Here is a 9,884-nt window from a genome sequence, read left to right as displayed (position 1 = left end):
AACAAGCTATTACTGAATTGGCTTGATGCGGGAAGTAAAGCGACGCTAAATCCCGATTCTAACAGTAAAGAGCATGACATGAAAAACAGTAAAACGCCTACAAAATTGTTTTGTACCGCATCGCGTCGAAGGAAAAGGTCGCAGTGCAGTGCTGCATTAATACACTGGCATGCAGACTTGCATTGTAAACAGTGACTTTCTCCTGTTGCTTTACAAAATTAACAATATGGATCCACACTACCCTCTTCTTTTTTCCTTTATTGCCCTAACAAGCTATTACTGAATTGCCCTATTCGGGGAGTAAAGCGACGCTAAATCCCGATTCTAACAGTAAACAGTATGAAAAACAGTAAAACGCCTACAAAATTGTTTTGTAACGCATCGCGTCGAAGGAAAAGGTCGCAGTGCAGTGCTGCATTAATACACTGGCATGCAGACTTGCATTGTAAACAGTGACTTTCTCCTGGTGCTTTACAAAATTAACAATATGGATCCACACTACCCTCTTCTTTTTTCCTTTATTGCCCTAACAAGCTATTACTGAATTGTTCTATTCGGGGAGTAAAGCGACGCTAAATCCCGATTCTAACAGTAAACAGCATGAAAAACAGTAAAACGCCTACAAAATTGTTTTGTAACGCATCGCGTCGAAGGAAAAGGTCGCAGTGCAGTGCTGCATTAATACACTGGCATGCAGACTTGCATTGTAAACAGTGACTTTCTCCTGGTGCTTTACAAAATTAACAATATGGATCCACACTACCCTCTTCTTTTTTCCTTTATTGCCCTAACAAGCTATTACTGAATTGCCCTATTCGGGGAGTAAAGCGACGCTAAATCCCGATTCTAACAGTAAACAGCATGAAAAACAGTAAAACGCCTACAAAATTGTTTTGTAACGCATCGCGTCGAAGGAAAAGGTCGCAGTGCAGTGCTGCATTAATACACTGGCATGCAGACTTGCATTGTAAACAGTGACTTTCTCCTGGTGCTTTACAAAATTAACAATATGGATCCACACTACCCTCTTCTTTTTTCGTTTATTGCCCTAACAAGCTATTACTGAATTGCCCTATTCGGGGAGTAAAGCGACGCTAAATCCCGATTCTAACAGTAAACAGCATGAAAAACAGTAAAACGCCTACAAAATTGTTTTGTAACGCATCGCGTCGAAGGAAAAGGTCGCAGTGCAGTGCTGCATTAATACACTGGCATGCAGACTTGCATTGTAAACAGTGACTTTCTCCTGTTGCTTTACAAAATTAACAATATCGATCCACACTACCCTCTTCTTTTTTCCTGTATTGACCTAACAAGCTATTACTGAATTGGCTTGATGCGGGGAGTAAAGCGACGCTAAATCCCGATTCTAACAGTAAACAGCATGACATGAAAAACAGTAAAACGCCTACAAAATTGTTTTGTAACCCATCGCGTCGAAGGAAAAGGTCGCAGTGCAGTGCTGCATTAATACACTGGCATGCAGACTTGCATTGTAAACAGTGACTTTCTCCTGTTGCTTTACAAAATTAACAATATGGATCCACACTACCCTCTTTTTTCCTTTATTGCCCTAACAAGCTATTACTGAATTGCCCTATTCGGGGAGTAAAGCGACGCTAAATCCCGATTCTAACAGTAAACAGCATGAAAAACAGTAAAACGCCTACAAAATTGTTTTGTAACGCATCGCGTCGAAGGAAAAGGTCGCAGTGCAGTGCTGCATTAATACACTGGCATGCAGACTTGCATTGTAAACAGTGACTTTCTCCTGGTGCTTTACAAAATTAACAATATGGATCCACACTACCCTCTTCTTTTTTCCTTTATTGCCCTAACAAGCTATTACTGTATTGCCCTATTCGGGGAGTAAAGCGACGCTAAATCCCGATTCTAACAGTAAACAGCATGAAAAACAGTAAAACGCCTACAAAATTGTTTTGTAACGCATCGCGTCGAAGGAAAAGGTCGCAGTGCAGTGCTGCATTAATACACTGGCATGCAGACTTGCATTGTAAACAGTGACTTTCTCCTGTTGCTTTACAAAATTAACAATATCGATCCACACTACCCTCTTCTTTTTTCCTTTATTGCCCTAACAAGCTATTACTGAATTGTCCTAATGCGGGGAGTAAAGCGACGCTAAATCCCGATTCTAACAGTAAACAGCATGAAAAACAGTAAAACGCCTACAAAATTGTTTTGTAACGCATCGCGTCGAAGGAAAAGGTCGCAGTGCAGTGCTGCATTAATACACTGGCATGCAGACTTGCATTGTAAACAGTGACTTTCTCCTGTTGCTTTACAAAATTAACAATATGGATCCACACTACCCTCTTCTTTTTTCCTTTATTGCCCTAACAAGCTATTACTGAATTGTCCTAATGCGGGGAGTAAAGCGACGCTAAATCCCGATTCTAACAGTAAACAGCATGAAAAACAGTAAAACGCCTACAAAATTGTTTTGTAACGCATCGCGTCGAAGGAAAAGGTCGCAGTGCAGTGCTGCATTAACACACTGGCATGCAGACTTGCATTGTAAACAGTGACTTTCTCCTGGTGCTTTACAAAATTAACAATATGGATCCACACTACCCTCTTCTTTTTTCCTTTATTGCCCTAACAAGCTATTACTGAATTGCCCTATTCGGGGAGTAAAGCGACGCTAAATCCCGATTCTAACAGTAAACAGCATGAAAAACAGTAAAACGCCTACAAAATTGTTTTGTAACGCATCGCGTCGAAGGAAAAGGTCGCAGTGCAGTGCTGCATTAATACACTGGCATGCAGACTTGCATTGTAAACAGTGACTTTCTCCTGTTGCTTTACAAAATTAACAATATCGATCCACACTACCCTCTTCTTTTTTCCTTTATTGTCCTAACAAGCTATTACTGAATTGGCTTGATGCGGGAAGTAAAGCGACGCTAAATCCCGATTCTAACAGTAAACAGCATGAAAAACAGTAAAACGCCTACAAAATTGTTTTGTAACGCATCGCGTCGAAGGAAAAGGTCGCAGTGCAGTGCTGCATTAATACACTGGCATGCAGACTTGCATTGTAAACAGTGACTTTCTCCTGTTGCTTTACAAAATTAACAATATGGATCCACACTACCCTCTTCTTTTTTCCTTTATTGCCCTAACAAGCTATTACTGAATTGCCCTATTCGGGGAGTAAAGCGACGCTAAATCCCGATTCTAACAGTAAACAGCATGAAAAACAGTAAAACGCCTACAAAATTGTTTTGTAACGCATCGCGTCGAAGGAAAAGGTCGCAGTGCAGTGCTGCATTAATACACTGGCATGCAGACTTGCATTGTAAACAGTGACTTTCTCCTGGTGCTTTACAAAATTAACAATATGGATCCACACTACCCTCTTCTTTTTTCCTTTATTGCCCTAACAAGCTATTACTGAATTGCCCTTTTCGGGGAGTAAAGCGACGCTAAATCCCGATTCTAACAGTAAACAGCATGAAAAACAGTAAAACGCCTACAAAATTGTTTTGTAACGCATCGCGTCGAAGGAAAAGGTCGCAGTGCAGTGCTGCATTAATACACTGGCATGCAGACTTGCATTGTAAACAGTGACTTTCTCCTGTTGCTTTACAAAATTAACAATATCGATCCACACTACCCTCTTCTTTTTTCCTTTATTGCCCTAACAAGCTATTACTGAATTGTCCTAATGCGGGGAGTAAAGCGACGCTAAATCCCGATTCTAACAGTAAACAGCATGAAAAACAGTAAAACGCCTACAAAATTGTTTTGTAACGCATCGCGTCGAAGGAAAAGGCCGCAGTGCAGTGCTGCATTAACACACTGGCATGCAGACTTGCATTGTAAACAGTGACTTTCTCCTGTTGCTTTACAAAATTAACAATATCGATCCACACTACCCTCTTCTTTTTTCCTTTATTGCCCTAACAAGCTATTACTGAATTGTCCTAATGCGGGGAGTAAAGCGACGCTAAATCCCGATTCTAACAGTAAACAGCATGAAAAACAGTAAAACGCCTACAAAATTGTTTTGTAACGCATCGCGTCGAAGGAAAAGTTCGCAGTGCAGTGCTGCATTAATACACTGGCATGCAGACTTGCATTGTAAACAGTGACTTTCTCCTGTTGCTTTACAAAATTAACAATATGGATCCACACTACCCTCTTCTTTTTTCCTTTATTGCCCTAACAAGCTATTACTGAATTGTCCTAATGCGGGGAGTAAAGCGACGCTAAATCCCGATTCTAACAGTAAACAGCATGAAAAACAGTAAAACGCCTACAAAATTGTTTTGTAACGCATCGCGTCGAAGGAAAAGGTCGCAGTGCAGTGCTGCATTAATACGCTGGCATGCAGACTTGCATTGTAAACAGTGACTTTCTCCTGTTGCTTTACAAAATTAACAATATCGATCCACACTACCCTCTTCTTTTTTCCTTTATTGTCCTAACAAGCTATTACTGATTTGGCTTGATGTGGGAAGTAAAGCGACGCTAAATCCCGATTCTAACAGTAAACAGCATGAAAAACAGTAAAACGCCTACAAGATTGTTTTGTAACGCATCGCGTCGAAGGAAAAGGTCGCAGTGCAGTGCTGCATTAATACACTGGCATGCAGACTTGCATTGTAAACAGTGACTTTCTCCTGTTGCTTTACAAAATTAACAATATCGATCCACACTACCCTCTTCTTTTTTCCTTTATTGTCCTAACAAGCTATTACTGAATTGGCTTGATGCGGGAAGTAAAGCGACGCTAAATCCCGATTCTAACAGTAAACAGCATGAAAAACAGTAAAACGCCTACAAAATTGTTTTGTAACGCATCGCGTCGAAGGAAAAGGTCGCAGTGCAGTGCTGCATTAATACACTGGCATGCAGACTTGCATTGTAAACAGTGACTTTCTCCTGTTGCTTTACAAAATTAACAATATGGATCCACACTACCCTCTTCTTTTTTCCTTTATTGCCCTAACAAGCTATTACTGAATTGCCCTATTCGGGGAGTAAAGCGACGCTAAATCCCGATTCTAACAGTAAACAGCATGAAAAACAGTAAAACGCCTACAAAATTGTTTTGTAACGCATCGCGTCGAAGGAAAAGGTCGCAGTGCAGTGCTGCATTAATACACTGGCATGCAGACTTGCATTGTAAACAGTGACTTTCTCCTGGTGCTTTACAAAATTAACAATATGGATCCACACTACCCTCTTCTTTTTTCCTTTATTGCCCTAACAAGCTATTACTGAATTGCCCTTTTCGGGGAGTAAAGCGACGCTAAATCCCGATTCTAACAGTAAACAGCATGAAAAACAGTAAAACGCCTACAAAATTGTTTTGTAACGCATCGCGTCGAAGGAAAAGGTCGCAGTGCAGTGCTGCATTAATACACTGGCATGCAGACTTGCATTGGAAACAGTGACTTTCTCCTGTTGCTTTACAAAATTAACAATATCGATCCACACTACCCTCTTCTTTTTTCCTTTATTGCCCTAACAAGCTATTACTGAATTGTCCTAATGCGGGGAGTAAAGCGACGCTAAATCCCGATTCTAACAGTAAACAGCATGAAAAACAGTAAAACGCCTACAAAATTGTTTTGTAACGCATCGCGTGGAAGGAAAAGGTCGCAGTGCAGTGCTGCATTAATACACTGGCATGCAGACTTGCATTGTAAACAGTGACTTTCTCCTGTTGCTTTACAAAATTAACAATATCGATCCACACTACCCTCTTCTTTTTTCCTTTATTGTCCTAACAAGCTATTACTGAATTGGCTTGATGCGGGAAGTAAAGCGACGCTAAATCCCGATTCTAACAGTAAACAGCACGAAAAACAGTAAAACGCCTACAAAATTGTTTTGTAACGCATCGCGTCGAAGGAAAAGGTCGCAGTGCAGTGCTGCATTAATACACTGGCATGCAGACTTGCATTGTAAACAGTGACTTTCTCCTGTTGCTTTACAAAATTAACAATATCGATCCACACTACCCTCTTCTTTTTTCCTTTATTGCCCTAACAAGCTATTACTGAATTGTCCTAATGCGGGGAGTAAAGCGACGCTAAATCCCGATTCTAACAGTAAACAGCATGAAAAACAGTAAAACGCCTACAAAATTGTTTTGTAACGCATCGCGTCGAAGGAAAAGGTCGCAGTGCAGTGCTGCATTAATACACTGGCATGCAGACTTGCATTGTAAACAGTGACTTTCTCCTGTTGCTTTACAAAATTAACAATATGGATCCACACTACCCTCTTCTTTTTTCCTTTATTGCCCTAACAAGCTATTACTGAATTGTCCTAATGCGGGGAGTAAAGCGACGCTAAATCCCGATTCTAACAGTAAACAGCATGAAAAACAGTAAAACGCCTACAAAATTGTTTTGTAACGCATCGCGTCGAAGGAAAAGGTCGCAGTGCAGTGCTGCATTAATACACTGGCATGCAGACTTGCATTGTAAACAGTGACTTTCTCCTGTTGCTTTACAAAATTAACAATATCGATCCACACTACCCTCTTCTTTTTTCCTTTATTGTCCTAACAAGCTATTACTGAATTGGCTTGATGCGGGAAGTAAAGCGACGCTAAATCCCGATTCTAACAGTAAACAGCATGAAAAACAGTAAAACGCCTACAAAATTGTTTTGTAACGCATCGCGTCGAAGGAAACGGTCGCAGTGCAGTGCTGCATTAATACACTGGCATGCAGACTTGCATTGTAAACAGTGACTTTCTCCTGTTGCTTTACAAAATTAACAATATCGATCCACACTACCCTGTTCTTTTTTCCTTTATTGCCCTAACAAGCTATTACTGAATTGTCCTAATGCGGGGAGTAAAGCGACGCTAAAACCCGATTCTAACAGTAAACAGCATGAAAAACAGTAAAACGCCTACAAAATTGTTTTGTAACGCATCGCGTCGAAGGAAAAGGTCGCAGTGCAGTGCTGCATTAATACACTGGCATGCAGACTTGCATTGTAAACAGTGACTTTCTCCTGTTGCTTTACAAAATTAACAATATCGATCCACACTACCCTCTTCTTTTTTCCTTTATTGCCCTAACAAGCTATTACTGAATTGTCCTAATGCGGGGAGTAAAGCGACGCTAAATCCCGATTCTAACAGTAAACAGCATGAAAAACAGTAAAACGCCTACAAAATTGTTTTGTAACGCATCGCGTCGAAGGAAAAGGTCGCAGTGCAGTGCTGCATTAATACGCTGGCATGCAGACTTGCATTGTAAACAGTGACTTTCTCCTGTTGCTTTACAAAATTAACAATATCGATCCACACTACCCTCTTCTTTTTTCCTTTATTGTCCTAACAAGCTATTACTGATTTGGCTTGATGTGGGAAGTAAAGCGACGCTAAATCCCGATTCTAACAGTAAACAGCATGAAAAACAGTAAAACGCCTACAAGATTGTTTTGTAACGCATCGCGTCGAAGGAAAAGGTCGCAGTGCAGTGCTGCATTAATACACTGGCATGCAGACTTGCATTGTAAACAGTGACTTTCTCCTGTTGCTTTACAAAATTAACAATATCGATCCACACTACCCTCTTCTTTTTTCCTTTATTGTCCTAACAAGCTATTACTGAATTGGCTTGATGCGGGAAGTAAAGCGACGCTAAATCCCGATTCTAACAGTAAACAGCATGAAAAACAGTAAAACGCCTACAAAATTGTTTTGTAACGCATCGCGTCGAAGGAAAAGGTCGCAGTGCAGTGCTGCATTAATACGCTGGCATGCAGACTTGCATTGTAAACAGTGACTTTCTCCTGTTGCTTTACAAAATTAACAATATCGATCCACACTACCCTCTTCTTTTTTCCTTTATTGTCCTAACAAGCTATTACTGAATTGGCTTGATGCGGGAAGTAAAGCGACGCTAAATCCCGATTCTAACAGTAAACAGCATGAAAAACAGTAAAACGCCTACAAAATTGTTTTGTAACGCATCGCGTCGAAGGAAAAGGTCGCAGTGCAGTGCTGCATTAACACACTGGCATGCAGACTTGCATTGTAAACAGTGACTTTCTCCTGGTGCTTTACAAAATTAATAATATCGATCCACACTACCCTCTTCTTTTTTCCTTTATTGCCCTAACAAGCTATTACTGAATTGTCCTAATGCGGGGAGTAAAGCGACGCTAAATCCCGATTCTAACAGTAAACAGCATGAAAAACAGTAAAACGCCTACAAAATTGTTTTGTAACGCATCGCGTCGAAGGAAACGGTCGCAGTGCAGTGCTGCATTAATACACTGGCATGCAGACTTGCATTGTAAACAGTGACTTTCTCCTGTTGCTTTACAAAATTAACAATATCGATCCACACTACCCTGTTCTTTTTTCCTTTATTGCCCTAACAAGCTATTACTGAATTGTCCTAATGCGGGGAGTAAAGCGACGCTAAAACCCGATTCTAACAGTAAACAGCATGAAAAACAGTAAAACGCCTACAAAATTGTTTTGTAACGCATCGCGTCGAAGGAAAAGGTCGCAGTGCAGTGCTGCATTAATACACTGGCATGCAGACTTGCATTGTAAACAGTGACTTTCTCCTGTTGCTTTACAAAATTAACAATATCGATCCACACTACCCTCTTCTTTTTTCCTTTATTGCCCTAACAAGCTATTACTGAATTGTCCTAATGCGGGGAGTAAAGCGACGCTAAATCCCGATTCTAACAGTAAACAGCATGAAAAACAGTAAAACGCCTACAAAATTGTTTTGTAACGCATCGCGTCGAAGGAAAAGGTCGCAGTGCAGTGCTGCATTAATACACTGGCATGCAGACTTGCATTGTAAACAGTGACTTTCTCCTGTTGCTTTACAAAATTAACAATATGGATCCACACTACCCTCTTCTTTTTTCCTTTATTGCCCTAACAAGCTATTACTGAATTGTCCTAATGCGGGGAGTAAAGCGACGCTAAATCCCGATTCTAACAGTAAACAGCATGAAAAACAGTAAAACGCCTACAAAATTGTTTTGTAACGCATCGCGTCGAAGGAAAAGGTCGCAGTGCAGTGCTGCATTAATACGCTGGCATGCAGACTTGCATTGTAAACAGTGACTTTCTCCTGTTGCTTTACAAAATTAACAATATGGATCCACACTACCCTCTTCTTTTTTCCTTTATCGCCCTAACAAGCTATTACTGAATTGTCCTAATGCGGGGAGTAAACCGACGCTAAATCCCGATTCTAACAGTAAACAGCATGAAAAACAGTAAAACGCCTACAAAATTGTTTTGTAACGCATCGCGTCGAAGGAAAAGGTCGCAGTGCAGTGCTGCATTAATACACTGGCATGCAGACTTGCATTGTAAACAGTGACTTTCTCCTGTTGCTTTACAAAATTAACAATATCGATCCACACTACCCTCTTCTTTTTTCCTTTATTGTCCTAACAAGCTATTACTGAATTGGCTTGATGCGGGAAGTAAAGCGACGCTAAATCCCGATTCTAACAGTAAACAGCATGAAAAACAGTAAAACGCCTACAAAATTGTTTTGTAACGCATCGCGTCGAAGGAAAAGGTCGCAGTGCAGTGCTGCATTAACACACTGGCATGCAGACTTGCATTGTAAACAGTGACTTTCTCCTGGTGCTTTACAAAATTAACAATATCGATCCACACTACCCTCTTCTTTTTTCCTTTATTGTCCTAACAAGCTATTACTGAATTGTCCTAATGCGGGGAGTAAAGCGACGCTAAATCCCGATTCTAACAGTAAACAGCATGAAAAACAGTAAAACGCCTACAAAATTGTTTTGTAACGCATCGCGTCGAAGGAAAAGGTCGCAGTGCAGTGCTGCATTAATACACTGGCATGCAGACTTGCATTGTAAACAGTGACTTT

This window comes from Amblyomma maculatum, chromosome 1 (genome assembly GCF_055883805.1).
Source record: "Amblyomma maculatum isolate TAMU_Amacu chromosome 1, ASM5588380v1, whole genome shotgun sequence".
Classification (NCBI taxonomy): domain Eukaryota; kingdom Metazoa; phylum Arthropoda; class Arachnida; order Ixodida; family Ixodidae; genus Amblyomma; species Amblyomma maculatum.
Note: the sequence above shows the minus strand (reverse complement) of the source record.